The sequence below is a fragment of the Acanthaster planci genome, linkage group LG09 (assembly GCF_054643075.1).
Source record: "Acanthaster planci isolate LZ-2023a linkage group LG09, COTS_SCS, whole genome shotgun sequence".
Classification (NCBI taxonomy): domain Eukaryota; kingdom Metazoa; phylum Echinodermata; class Asteroidea; order Valvatida; family Acanthasteridae; genus Acanthaster; species Acanthaster planci.
The window spans coordinates 10,300,204-10,314,218 of NC_141785.1; the positions used below are offsets into that span (position 1 = coordinate 10,300,204).

General features: G+C 44.4%; 1 long non-coding RNA gene across 5 annotated transcripts in view; it reads left to right on the forward strand.

Moving 5' to 3' along the window:
- The window catches only part of LOC110980638 (uncharacterized), a 36,916-nt gene that overhangs the window by 822 nt on the left and 22,079 nt on the right, over positions 1–14,015 (forward strand). For 3 of the 5 annotated variants that reach the window (XR_015426436.1, XR_015426433.1, XR_015426437.1), the window contains exon 1: positions 5,370–5,529. The exons of 1 other annotated variant lie outside the window; for it this stretch is intronic. This is a non-coding gene — a long non-coding RNA (uncharacterized LOC110980638). Of the gene's footprint in view, positions 1–5,369; positions 5,537–14,015 lie in introns of those variants that run through there. One more of the 5 variants, XR_015426434.1, reaches the window with a different exon arrangement.

Here is a 14,015-nt window from a genome sequence, read left to right on the forward strand (position 1 = left end):
CGAGTTTACCAAAATCAACGTGAATGTGAATGCTAGAGATGTGAATTATACTTCACATTAAATGAATATTCGAGGTTTTTGGAAACTGAAATTGGGAACTGGCTAATTAATGATCTGGGATGAAGTTATAGCAATCGGAAATTTTCGTGATTTAAGTGTTAAAACAGCTGGGAAAACATTTACTGCACTCCATTACATTTGGACTCGAAAGAGACCAATCAGGAGCGTCGTCAATATAAGAACTTTCCTTTGTTATTGACAGCCATCTTTTTATGGTTACCAAGGTTCGATGAAAGTGTATTCTAATTTAAATGCAGCTTTTTCCTGAAATTGCCCATTTTTAACTCTATACGCATTTTCATGGTATGCGTAGGCAAGGCCAACTAGGTGGTTTTTATTTATTATTTAGACAGCTGCGTGATTAATGTTGTAAATGGTTAATTTTTTGCTCTGAGGATCTGTCATGGCTTACCATCCACTGGATAGTGTATACTAACAGATTTTAAAACTTTTGCCAACCACTATCGTTTTATCTTTAATGACAGAATATACTTCTAATCTAATTAGTGTAGAGTTCAGTTTACTTTTAATGTGAAGTCAAAACACTGGAATATACTTCCAAACAGGTCAGTGCTAAATTTGCCCATAGTAGTTTAATGGAACTGCAGCATCTATTAGAGAAAACAGTCGTTCCCTGAAAGGTATTTTTTTTTGCCGTCAGTAATGAATGCAGTGAGGGAGACATGGTAGACAAGTGGGTGAAACGTAGTCTTTTCGGGCGTGAAAGAATCGCTTCGTGGTCAGTGTAGTACACATTTAATGCGTCAATAGCACGCTGGCTGGATCGCCCTCTTTGGCCGTCTTTTTGACAAAATCGACGGAGAACCCGCTCTTGCACCGTGTTCCAGCACCGCAAGGTGGGCAGGCCTGGAACTGCGGCAAAGCAATTCGCGTGAAAGCAATCCAGAAAACTTCGGGCTGCCGATTTTACAAAGCCTTTCACGTCTGCTAGGAGCCCCTGTAGAGGGACAAACAAAGCGAGCGGAGTTCATTGTATTTTAACAGATGACACAAGATGGAAATATTGCATTCTTCGAGCAGTGTAGTTCTGTTCGATGACGTCCTTCCTTTATAATTTTGCTCCATCGCAGTGATCGCTCCTGACTAACATTACTCTTTTCAACCAAAGAGGGTTGCTTTTTCTAAAAGTGGGTAGCGTGTATACTCAGGAAACGCGGAATATGTCTCAGGAAAATGAACGAAATACCGTTCCCTGGAAGTACCATCTGATTTGTTCAGATATTGGTATTTTCAAGACACGGTGACGTCATTACTATATACAGAAAAGGTGAGAAAAATCCTACGTTTAGTACCACTTTAGCCCAGGCGGTGTTTTTACGCTTTATGTTCATGTTTAGGGCTAATTGCAAAAACAAGATGATAAGAGGACCTCCTTCGGTGTGCGGGCGTGGCATACCATGGGCACACATAGTGTAGACCTCTGCACAAAAGAAGTCCACATAATTTAGGGTACGATGGCGTTGTGTGAACCTGCAGATAATCATTAAGGAGACAATTGATGTGGTTGATCTTGTCTTGAGATGTCCAGCTCCCCAACCGTTCAATGACGCATCTGTCTTAATCGTCAGATGTGGAGTCTGCCGAACGATCGCCCAGCCGTTCCATGCTTGCGGGAATCGCGTCCATATATGTATAAATCGTCTTTAGCCTCCTCTGACAGGGAGGTTTCTGTCCCGTAGCTGTAGTGTTCCTGCAGGGAAGCTATTCTGTCTATCTGAAGGTGTCAGTGGACCAACGGAGCCAGAAACACTGCGCCTGCACGGTCGCTGACATCTTCACGATCAAGCTGGCGAGATCGCAGACTAAAGTCGTGCGTGGTGACAAAACCTATGTGCAGTGGGCGACGATCTTGTTTAAGAGCCATGTTCTTCGAGTTTATAATAAATCCCACGTACTCGACTTCCTGCGTGGGTATTAATTTGGATTTTTCCACGTAAGTCTTGGAGCAGTTTGACTGCAATGTTGTTGCTGTGCAAACAGTTCTGGTCTGAATGAGAGAATGTCGCCCACATAAAAGGCGCAACGAATTCCTCTTTACCGGAGTGCTGATGCAACTGGTTTCAGGATTTTGGTAAGTGTCCTTGGAGCACTGCAAAGGCTAAAGAGTAGGCAAGAAAACTGGTAAATGACTTGTTTCCAACAGAAAGGGAGGAACTTCCGGTGGGTGTGATGGATCGGCACAAAAATAAGCATCCTTGAGATCAATGGTCGTCAACCAGTCGTGCGGAATTAACAGATGTTTGACTGCTGTGATGTTCTCCATTTTGAAGTGTTGATATGGCAAAAACCGATTTAGTGGTCGGAGGTTGATGACGGGACGAAGATCCCCGGTTTTCTTAGGTATCAAAACAAAGATGATAAACGGACCTTCAATTAATTGTTCAACAGTTATAGCACCTTTCTCCAGTCTGCACCTCCAGATCGAAAATAGTTGCACAACGACTCGACTGGATCCTTGTAATAGGGACTTTACGTTGACGAGGCACTGACAAGAGTTCCAAACGGTAGCCGGAAAAAGTATCTATGACCCACGGGTCATGTGTGATAAGTAGCCATCGATGTTTAAAATGTTGAAGACGGGCCTGGCGGCAAAAAACGTGCAGGAGATGCTGGAGAACTGATTGGAAATCATATTTACATGTAGCCCTTGTTAGTGTCAGGAAATGGAAAAGTGTATAATTTGTGTGGGTTTAATATCTTACATTTCTTATTCTGCTCCCCTCGTTCCCGGGATACTTTCCAACCTTATACAACTCAAACAGAACTATCTGTGGTATGCAATGGTGGAGGTCATGATGTTTACCTCATTTCCTAACCCAGTCCATTGTTTTAGGGGAACTTTCCCACAGTCCTGACCAAGTATTTTTAGAAACAGAATGCTGGTTTTCATTCTTTGGGAGATTCATCAAATTGGAGGTTGCAGGTTGTTGGACCCTGGGAGAAAATCTGCTGATCCTGCTGATTAGCAGAGTTACACAATGAACCTTCAAAGATTTGACCAATGGGGAAGTTTATATGCAAATCAAACTTTGAGGAAGGGTTGGTCAAACTTGCAAGTGACCAATCATAGTCTTGATGGAAATGTCCATCAAGAGACTACAACAGGCATTTAAGGGCCTATTTTGGGGTCAAAATTCAGTCTGCACCACCATCCAGCAGACCACTGGTCAACAGCCCAACACTCAAGTCTACACAGTAGCCATATGGGGTGAGTTGCTGTCCTTAGTAATCTACCTGTGTGTAACTTCATTTTTAGATTCATTTTGATTACTCAGTATTATAGACTGTGTTATTTCTGATGTTGATTGACTTGTATTGTTAGCTTGTTTTTATGATCAATCACAATCATGGCATTCACATGAAGTTATTTTACAGTGTACTCTTTTGTCCATTTATCCTGATTACCCCCTTTTTGGCACACTTGATTCAACAATGTCCTAGTTGCAATTAAGGATGATGTTTGTACACCTTGTAAGGATAAATTTCTGTTCTATTATATAGCTCGAGTGGCATCTATGTTGAATTGTGTTGAGGCAGATGTACCCGGTAGTAGGAGAGAAGCTTAGCATATCCAGGTTAGCTCCGGAATTATATTGTATATTCCAAGCAGTTCACACTCTGACTTTTGCAACTGTTTTTATATGATTTTGTATGCCAAATTGGAAAGTTAGTAATTGCTGACCAACACAGATTAAGAGCATTTACTTGTGTGCTAAGTCATTTTATGATGTGTTGTGTGAAGACTACCAAGAAAGTGTTGTGTAATTGGTCGCATTCCTTCAGAAACAGCTGTGTTTTGGTTATAACCAGAACTCAAGGTTATACACTCCAACCACTGTGTATGACCTGTGACTTTTTACTACTAGTGTGTGTGCACAGTATTTGTACCATGCAGGTTGTGTGTAGTAAGTGTATTATCTACTGTACATGTAAGTAACTGTGTTATTTTCCTAATATTACAGGGGTCCGTCCATCCGTCCGCCCATCGGTCTGTGGACCCATATACCATCCAATCAGTCTGTTAACCCTATTTTATTGAGGAGAGCTTCAATAAAGATTTCGTCAGTTGTAGAGTAAACAACAGAGACAGTGTCGTCGTCCGTTAATCGCGGTCGTATCAGTGAGAGCCTTGCGCTTGCGGCGCAGAAACCTATCCGGCAGCCCGGCCGGATAATACGACATTAGTTTTTGAGGATATGTTGTCTGAAGGATTGTTCAGCCTATCAGCTCTTCTTCGACTTCATGGGCGACTTGTAGGAAATCCGGTCAGTAAAGCCCTTTATATGGGCTTCACAGGAGTTGAGAACCGTCGGTATCAAGACGCTGTGTACGCAGCTAGGTAGGGGGAGAAGCGCTTGTCTTTGGCCGGAAGAGCTTGAGTGACCTTTACCACTGGTAACTTTTGCTGCTAATTTATTGGCTCTTTCATTAGTGATGAACCGAAGAGCTCGCCCGTGGAAGGTTGATTCCGTTTAAGGGTATCAATTTTTTTTTCAACAATGTCATCGAAGGCACGCTGACGAACAGTTGCAAGGCCTTGGCTGACAGAGCCTATAAAGAATTAGGTTAGAAGAAACTAAGTCCGGTACCATAACCTTGTTAATCTCACTGAGGCTTTCAGGGTCGGCAACTGCCTCAAACAAGCATAGAAGTGGTAGCTGCTTTCAGAGCATATATACTTTGAGCAGTTTTAAGTCTGTCATCCTGAACAACAACAGAAGGATGTTACCTCCTTGAAAACTTTCTTGATTCCAGCTGGCAAGTCTTGAGTAGAAAAATATTTCTCCCGCTCGACAGGAACCACAAAAGAGGACAATTCCTCCTTGTGATGTACTGGTGATCTTCCCACCATTGAACCATCTTGGACCAACTTATTTTGATCGTAAGACTAGTCTTTCGTGTAGCATCAAAGTTATTTGAAGGTAAACCCGGCCAAATTGTGAAAATTATACACAAAGCTATAAAACGATAATTTTTCATAATTATCCTTTATCGAAAAATTGATATTTTTCACTTCTTTGATTAGTTTCCAGAGATCTTTATTATCAGAAGCTATTAAATATCACCATTTGATAGATTCTTGACAATTTATTCACACACGAGGTCTTCAAGTTATGGAAAATGGCAGGACAAATCCCTTACCGATATGCGTCGTCGACGCGTCTGCTAGAATATCAGTTTCGGGCCGCGGGCCGGCGACATATTATGTTACTATTGCGCATGCGCGAACACACAAACTAAATGCGCCGCGCGCGCTGTCCAAAAATTTGATGCGCAGTCCACACCGGAACCGAACACAACATACGTGTGTTGTGTGGAGTTTCGCAGAATTTTCTGCAAAATACACATACATGTACGTTCACAGGTGTATTTAGTAATTTCAACACAGCATTTATGGAATTCGGGATACAAGGCACTCGTGAACGACACTTGAGCTGTCTTCGGCAGGTAAAATGTGAGAAAAAACTGTTTGAAAAAATTCGCATTGTAGGAGGATTTTTATACCCGTACCATGGACGGGATATCGGTCACTTCGTCCCATGCCACTTTGCCCCATTTCTACTACGCCCCATTTCCACTTCGCCCCACCGATTTATTATCGTTCATTCTGTTCTTTAGTAACAGAGGTGCAGGCCGGGATGGTACAAATGAAAACATCGACGTTTGAGTAACCAAGTAACGGTGGGAGAATCCAACTTGCAAAGGCCAAAACAATGCTTTCGATTTCTTGACCGACCCAAATTTTTCGGTGATAGGACAAATTTAAGGTAAATATGAAAAAGACAAATAAATAGGCCTCGGCCTAAATCCTGTTGTCTTTTCTGTCTTCAAAAATACCTCTGAACAACATTTTCTCATGATAACGCTTGTGTTTACGTGTTTACTCAGTTACATTTGCAACATCTGAAAAGCAACTTCTGCTAATTTCACAAGTTTTCTTCGTGTTTTGCTGTCATGGTGGTAAAAACCACCTCCATGTAAAACGTGCACAAAGTACTGGTTCCTGCCTCCCCTCACCCATGCAAGAGAATGCATGACGGAGTGTGGCAACCAGTCTGTTCATACCGCTGCGACCATACATGTACTGGTACGTGACCTCACGCATCGCAAAAAAAAATCGATGTTGCCAGATTTCTTAAAGTTAATTCACAGAATTTAGTATATTGTCTATGTGTGTATTTCTGTGCCCATGAGTTTAATTTTGGGTTGTTTTGCTTGAACTTGAAGCGAGCATGTTTCCACAAAATTTCCTGCCGCGGTAAATGATATACTGTGCATTTTGTTTTCTGTTTACCTAACAAGAAACAAGTTGGATATAAAATATTGGGGAAAAAATTCAGCTCAGAAAATAATATCTCCTCTCACTCTACCTTTGTTCTTTGCAAGTGACAATGCATGTACGGTTGTCATACAGTAACACGATGTCCATTGCCACTGCATGCAAATGTACCTCTACTAGCACTGCCTCACTGACACTGAAATAGACTGGCCCGTCACGGTTTGTTGCTTAAAAGCATTTTCAATTTGTATACTTAAGCAGGACTTAAGACCACTTCGTTTATCAGGTTCACAGACGTGGATCCGGGTCCGAATCTACGGCGAGAAATTACACTGTATAGCTTTTGGCAGTATCCAGGGCGAATCATGCGTAATATCAAGCTGCAGCCAATGGAAACGGCCTTCGTGTAAAGATACATGTACACGAATGACGTCATTAGATAAGAGTGCCCAACTGAATTGTACACGTATGGAGGCCTAGGGGGATTCCTTCACTGTACATACATGTATTACTCAACTCCACTCATCAAAAACATGTTAAAATTACGCGATAGCAGAATTCCTGGGCCGATCATGTACATGTAAGTCTGGCGGCTTTTGGAAATCATTTTATGCAAAATAAAATGATTTATGCAAATGACTTTCCTTCGCAATATTGTTTTCACGTGTACTCTCCCCAGACTACTTTTTCAACCTAATTTTTGCCTGCTTAGTTCACTACGTATTTTGTCAACTGTTGGAGGAGAACTGTTTTTCACATTGTCTGTTTCATCAAACATGCAGTGACGGTAATTAACTGTCTGACTCTAAAAAAAGAGATTTTTCCGTCGTTCGAGTGCCAGTCCACGTGCTTGTTGGGCAACTCGCCCCGGCGGTGACTTGCAGAGTCGCCCCTTTGGACGGGTGTGTTTACTGCCATTACTGGCACTGATTCAATCAACCGGGTCAAGCAAAGCTCCCTTTTGGCCTGACAGCAGGCAATAAGTGGGTGAGTGCCGATTAATACATTGAGCAACCAACCCAACAATTGGTGACCCTGACGCCAAACTTTTGCATCACATTTGCTGACTTTTTGATCCCTCACGTTATACAACCAATTCTGCAGTAGTGTTGTAAACTTGTATTCCCTGCCATCTGGAAACCTTCATTCACCATGGCTTAGGACGGCACTCCTAAGACAAATAGAGAAAATACATGTAAGCTACAGATAGGGGCCCTCTCCCTCAAACTTCCCCCTTGTTGGCACGCTGATCCCTTGATATGGTTTGCCCAAGCTGATGCCTAGTTCCATGCTAGGGGTATTCACCATGAAGACACAAAATTTGTACACATCCTCAGTCATACCAACAATCTCTGCACACTCGCTGTTGGTGCTTGGTTCACTCGCAGTGGCAGTATTGGCTTCTTGTCACAAATCGGCAGATGGGGTCGCAGCAATGGCTGTGGCGGGTAAGTGTGACCACCGTCGCAACTGGTTGAAGATGTGTTGTCGGTGGTTTCACTGTCAGTCCTTGGTTCTGGCAGGAGACAGATATCCCATGGGCAATGCTTCAGCTCACAGCGATGCAACACCTTCTGACAACCAGCAGGATTACGTGCCACATAAACTGGACATAGAGCCATTATGTCCCCCCCCCCACTGTCTGGCTCCAAACAGTGGACGGAGCTAGTTTCCGACCACATTGCTGTTAGTGCCCTCGTCTTGGTGCACTGGAGTTGAAGGGGCATGATACATGTAGTGGGTGATCTGCGGCTTTGAGTACTGGAAATTGCTGCGGGGTCAACAGGAGCCAAGCAGTCACTAGAGAAGTGGCCTGGCTGGTTGCAATTGTAGCATCTTGGGCCTGTCGGCATACCGGTATGAGGGTTAGTGGGGCTGTTGGCTGATATGGGGCTGTTGATTGACGTGGGACTGTTGGCTGACATGGGGTGGATTCATCGCCCAAGGGGCCATGGCTGACAAGGCATCAAGCTTGGTCACTACGGCCTTCATCTGGTCTTCAGGCCTCTTTGTGGGGTCACTTTCTGTCACGATGGCAGACGTAAACCCATCGCGACTGGCCATGTTGTGATGCACCTGCTCCCGCTCTGCCCTTTTGAATTTTTGATTGTCCAGTCCTTCAGCTCGCTGAAGGTTGTGGCTGGACTATGGTCGAAAAGATCTCGACAGGAGTGGTGTAGCCCCTCTGCTGCCATTCCATCCACAAACTGTTCCTGGATTATGGTATCTGGTTGTTTGTACAAACTTGGGTGATTCTTCTTCAAGCGGTGGAAGAATTTCTCCAAGTCGATGCCAAATTCACGAACTGATTCACCCTGCTGCTGGTGCCCTCCAAGAAATTTCCGCTGTAGTTCACCACTTGTTAGTGGTTTACCGTACAAACTACGAAGGTAGTCTAGGGCTTCTGCCACCGTCTTTCCACTTAAAAGTAGGGACTTTACCTCAATCTTAGGCCCGGCACGCAGGAAATCAAGTAGAAACTGGCCTCTCTGCTCTCCTGGGACACTGTAACGGTCAAACGCAAATGTAATCGCCGTCACAAATTCATCACGGGTACAGACTTCCCACTTGACTCATCTCTTCCTTCAAAGATTGGTATTTTACGCTCCGGCGTGATAACTACTCGAATAATGCTTGGGCTGGTGCATGGGATTTCATCTAGGAAGGCGCTTGAATTATCATTTTGTAGATTTGCCAGTCTCCATCAGGGAGCAAAATCATGTCATCCACTCTCGGCAGTGTAATTTCTTCCTCATCGTCAATGTACGAAAGGCCACTCGCACCACTGAAATATCCCTTCAGTGTTTGGAATGGGAGCGTGTTCTTCACTTCGGTGAAACGCAGGCATTTCTCGTTCCCCTTTTTAACCTAGATAGTGGATATCATGATTAACCTTGAGGTGGATGAGGCAGACAATAGCTGTATGAGTTTGCCTTAGATGAAGATCTGGAGATACATGTTAATTTTAAGAGGGGATTTTCAAAAAGCTGTTTCTTCAACGCCTTCTGGCCAGTGCTCAACTTGTTCTCACCTCACGTGACACAGTCCCCTTGACCAGCTAGCCACTCTTGCCGATGGTATCGTTGAAGTTTACGTTTTGCCAGTTGTTAATGCTGTGGCCCCAACTACTCCACCTCCATCCAGTGATCTCAGCGAGCTTCGTGACCGAATTGCACAACTCACCACACAAGTCAACTCCATGCAGGTCCAACTCAAACACCTGTCACATGCCCACAGCCGTAGTCGTCCACACAAGACCAGCAAGGAGCCTGCACTGACCCCTCCTGCTGCCGCTGCCTCTCAAACTGAGTGTTGGTATTAACGCCGGTATCGTGCTGAGGCCCTCAAGTGTGTCCTGCCGTGCTCCCATGCCACTCAGCAGGGAAATGAGTCCACCAAGGGACAGGCGCGGCACTTCTCTCTAGTACCCAACCTGGCCGCCTGTTCTTCATCTATGATCCTCACCATAAACGGAAGTTCCTAGTAGACATGGGGGCGGCTGTAAGCATTTTTGCTCCCAGTGCAGTCAAAAGGAAACACCAGTCCTTCACCCTGCATCGTTACGACAGGCCCACCCGTGACAGCCAGACCTCGCCGACTTGCCCCAGACGGCTTTGCCATTGCAAAAGACCAATTCAATCACATGTTGGATTTGGGCATCATTCGACCATATCTGACAGCAATTGGTCCAGTCCTCTCCACATGGTCCCCAAGAAGACCCCAGGTGATTGGTGACCGTGTGGGGACTACAGAGCCCTCAACTGCGTTGTAGCAGACATTGTGTATAATACATGTATTAATCATTTAATATTCATTTTGGGGGGTTCCATTCAATTATCCTTATAATCTTGTTGAAAATTTAATCTACTTCAATTTCATGCAGTTTTAGAACACTGACAATTTTTGTTGTAGATCCATTAGCCCTAGTCCTGATCCCTAATGACTTTGCCTCCTGCTCCACATTCCTTTCTGGGCAGGGTGGCTGTACTTATAACAAACTTCCTTTACTCTTGCTGACCAAATGTTCCCCTAGGGTATTAAACCCCTCTCCCCCTTCAAGGTCCCTGCGTATGCTAACCACAGTTGCCACAGTTTCTCCATTCTGTTGCCGGACATCGAGCTAGACACAATGCAGCATTAGTTTATGTAGTTGATCTGATACTTCTGTGTTTTATCCATCCATGTGTTCTTCATACTATACCCAACTAAATTGGCAACACCTCAGCATAGTGAGTAGAATTTCTCTTTATTATTTTTCTTACGGCTTAATTACTAGTTATTTACTCTTTTGTATTTTAATCTAAACCTTTCAATTTCCATTAGCTTATAGTTTACACATTTTGGTGTTTTCAGCAAAACCTTCCGTCTTCCATCTCAACTTCCGAATTCCATCTCAACTTCCGAATTCCATCTCAAGTTCCCTGGCATTACTCTATAGCAATAGTCAGCTATATAAGTCACAGTTCCAGATCGCTACCCCATCGCCCATGGCAAGACTTTGCATCTAGTTCGGCTGGTTGCTCAGTTTTCAGCAAGATCGACTTCAGTTTGTGCATACCACTAGATACCAGTCAACCCAGCTGACATTAACAGGACCACTATTGTCACACCTTGCAGCCTGTATGAGTTTGTCTGCATGCCGTTTGGTTTGCGCAATGCAGCTCAGACTTTTCAACGCTTCATGAACATGGTTGTCCGTGGCCTTCCATTTGTATATACAGTAAAATCTTGATAAGTCGAAGCTCAGGGGAATGGACGAAAAGTTTGAGTTATCCGACGTTCGAGTTATCGAAAGTTACATGCTTCAGTGCACATGCAACCTTAATGGCTTACGGCAGTTGGCCTGGAAGCTGACTCGAACACAAATTGGATTTTAGGCTATCCCTACTGTGCAAGTTTTCTTCAAACATCATTAAACATGTTTTTATGTGGTACAGTAATAAACAATAAACCAATGAAACTATGTACTGGTACCTGTGTCTACATCTTGAGAATTCATTCATTTGCTTTGATCGGGCTGTTACTGCGTAACGCAGTGAGCGGGCCAGTCGATCAGGGTTTCCGTGCTGGGTCACGTGATACATGTTCAAAGCGCTTGAGGGCGCATCATTTATGCCTGATTTAGGCTGGATCCGAATCTTTTGTCTAGAGCTAGGTCTTGGTATTCACCTCCATTGGAAATGCCTTAGCTCTGGAAGCCCGACACGGCCTTATTTTACGGTTGCGGTTGATGCCCACCCAGTGCTTGTCGATGTGACAATGGCAGCCCATGTGAACATGCTCGGCTCATCAAAGAAAAGCCGTGCGCGTACCAGTAATGACTCATAATGAAGGCAAGCATTCTTTCATCACTTTTTATTCATCATTCTTCAGTGGGTTTTTTTTGGTTTTAATTGGCCTGCCAAAACTTCAAGATAAGCGGCTTTAGTGGTACATGTATTGACGTTTCAAGTACATAAAGGCCTTTTATTTTGTGGGGAATACAGAAAGACGTCCGGGGTAAATGGAGTTTCGACTTAACAGGCTTCGACTTATCGAGATTTTACTGTATGCTTGTTTTATATGACATCCTCGTCGCCAGCAAATCATCTGACGGGCATGAGCAACATCTTTGTCTTCTCTTCAACAGGTTGCAACGCTATGGCGTTGTGATAAACCCAGGCAAGTGAATCTTTGGAGCACCCAAGCTTCAATTCTTGGACACCATGTTGACCAGCATAGAATCCGCCCACTAGCTGATAAGGTCTCAGCAATCACCAGTTTTCCTTGACCGTCTTCAACCAAGAAGTTGTACAGTTTCATCGGGCTAGTCAACTTCTACAGGAGATTTATCCCTCACTGTGCTTGCATCCTTGCCCTGTTGAATGACCTTCTTGTAGCTCCCAACAGCACACCTCGCAAGCATCTTGATTGAACACCGTTCACCAGAAGGCCTTTGATGACATCAAGCATGCTCTGTCCAGCACTACACTCCTTGTTCATCCCAACATCGACTTATCGTCGAGCCATGTCATCGATGCTTCTGACACAGCAGTCAGTGGAGGACCCCAGCTGGGCAACCCAAGGGCGTTTCAACCCATTGCCTTCTTCTCCAAGAAGCTCACAGCAGCTGAGTCCGGATACAGTACCTTCGGCTGTGAACTGCTTGCAGTGTACCTGGCCATTTGGCACTTCCAACACATGCTCAAAGGATACCGTTTCTGTATTTTCACAGACCACAAGCCCCTTGATCGTGCTCAGCATTCCAAACCAGGCAGACACTTTCCTTGTGAGAACATTTGGACTTCGTCTCCCACTACACATTGGATATCCATCACATTGCCGAAACTGGCAACATCGTTGCAGATGCACTGTCCTGCCTGACGTTGGTGCCACATTCAAGGACACGATTGACTTCGTCCATTGCCAACAAGTGCGAACAAGTCAGCATTGATCGCCTCAAGGTGGTGTACCTGGATGACAAATCTGATGGGAGTAGTGTTACCACCAGTTCCTCCAATGCGGCAATGCCCCACCCACAACCCTCCCTCCAACTGTGAAGACGATCATATCCACACCATCACCTGCACCACCTCCTCCAACACCTTCCGTATCACCCTCAGTAACACCCTCATCACCTCCTGTCGCCAAGACAACCCGCTGTGGTCGTCATGTCTCCTTTCCAAATGGAGAGTTCATCAACATTGACTGAATTTCCAGCTCCTCTAACCATCAATGGTTCATCCTTTTTTATGTCCTCATCATCTAGGAGGGGCTAATGTAGCGACCTTTGACCAGTAAAGGTCACACCAACAAACTAACATTTATGCAAATGACTTTCCTTCTTCGCCATATTGTTTTCGCGTGTGTACTCTCCCCAGAAGTTTCCTATGTTTTCAACCTAATTTCACTGCTTATTTTGTTAACTGTTGGAGGAAAATTGTTTTTCACATCGTCTGTTTAATCAGCCGTGCAGCGACGATAATTAACTGACTGACTCTAATAAAAAGAGATTTTTCCATCGCTCAAGCGCCAGTCCACGTGCATGCTGGGTAACTCACCCGGACAGTGACTGACAGAGTCACCCCTTTGGACGGGCTTGTACATGTATACTGTTGCCGATTCAACCGACCACATCAAGCAAAGCTCCCTTTTGGCCCGACTGCAGGCAATAAGTGGGTGAGTGCTGATTATTAACTTATGCTGAGCAACCAACCCAACAAGCCCAACTTCACTTTGGCTTGCTGTGCATATTTGAAGTTTTGAAATGATAATTGACGTGACTGCATCAGGATGATGTAGATCAGTCAATGATAGTCTGAACAACATGGACTCTAAGGAATTGCCTTTTTAAAGATTTGGTTATGGTTCGGCAAAACATGGCAATGTACACACACTATATACTCACCAGTCATGTCAGTGTGAAGTTGCCAACTTGGTCTGGAATCAACTCACTTCAAGTCAACTCCATCTCAGGTCAACTCGGTCCCAAGTCAACTTGGTCTCATCAACTGTTGAAGACTGGCACTAAATAAAAATCTTCCTTGTTAGCTGAACACCCGAAAAGTCAAGCAGCAAGTCCAAGTCACATGACAAGCTGGTTCGGCACAACACCAGACGAGATGCCAGTGTTCCTGTCCATGATCATGGTCATGGGACTGATGCCGAAGCCCGC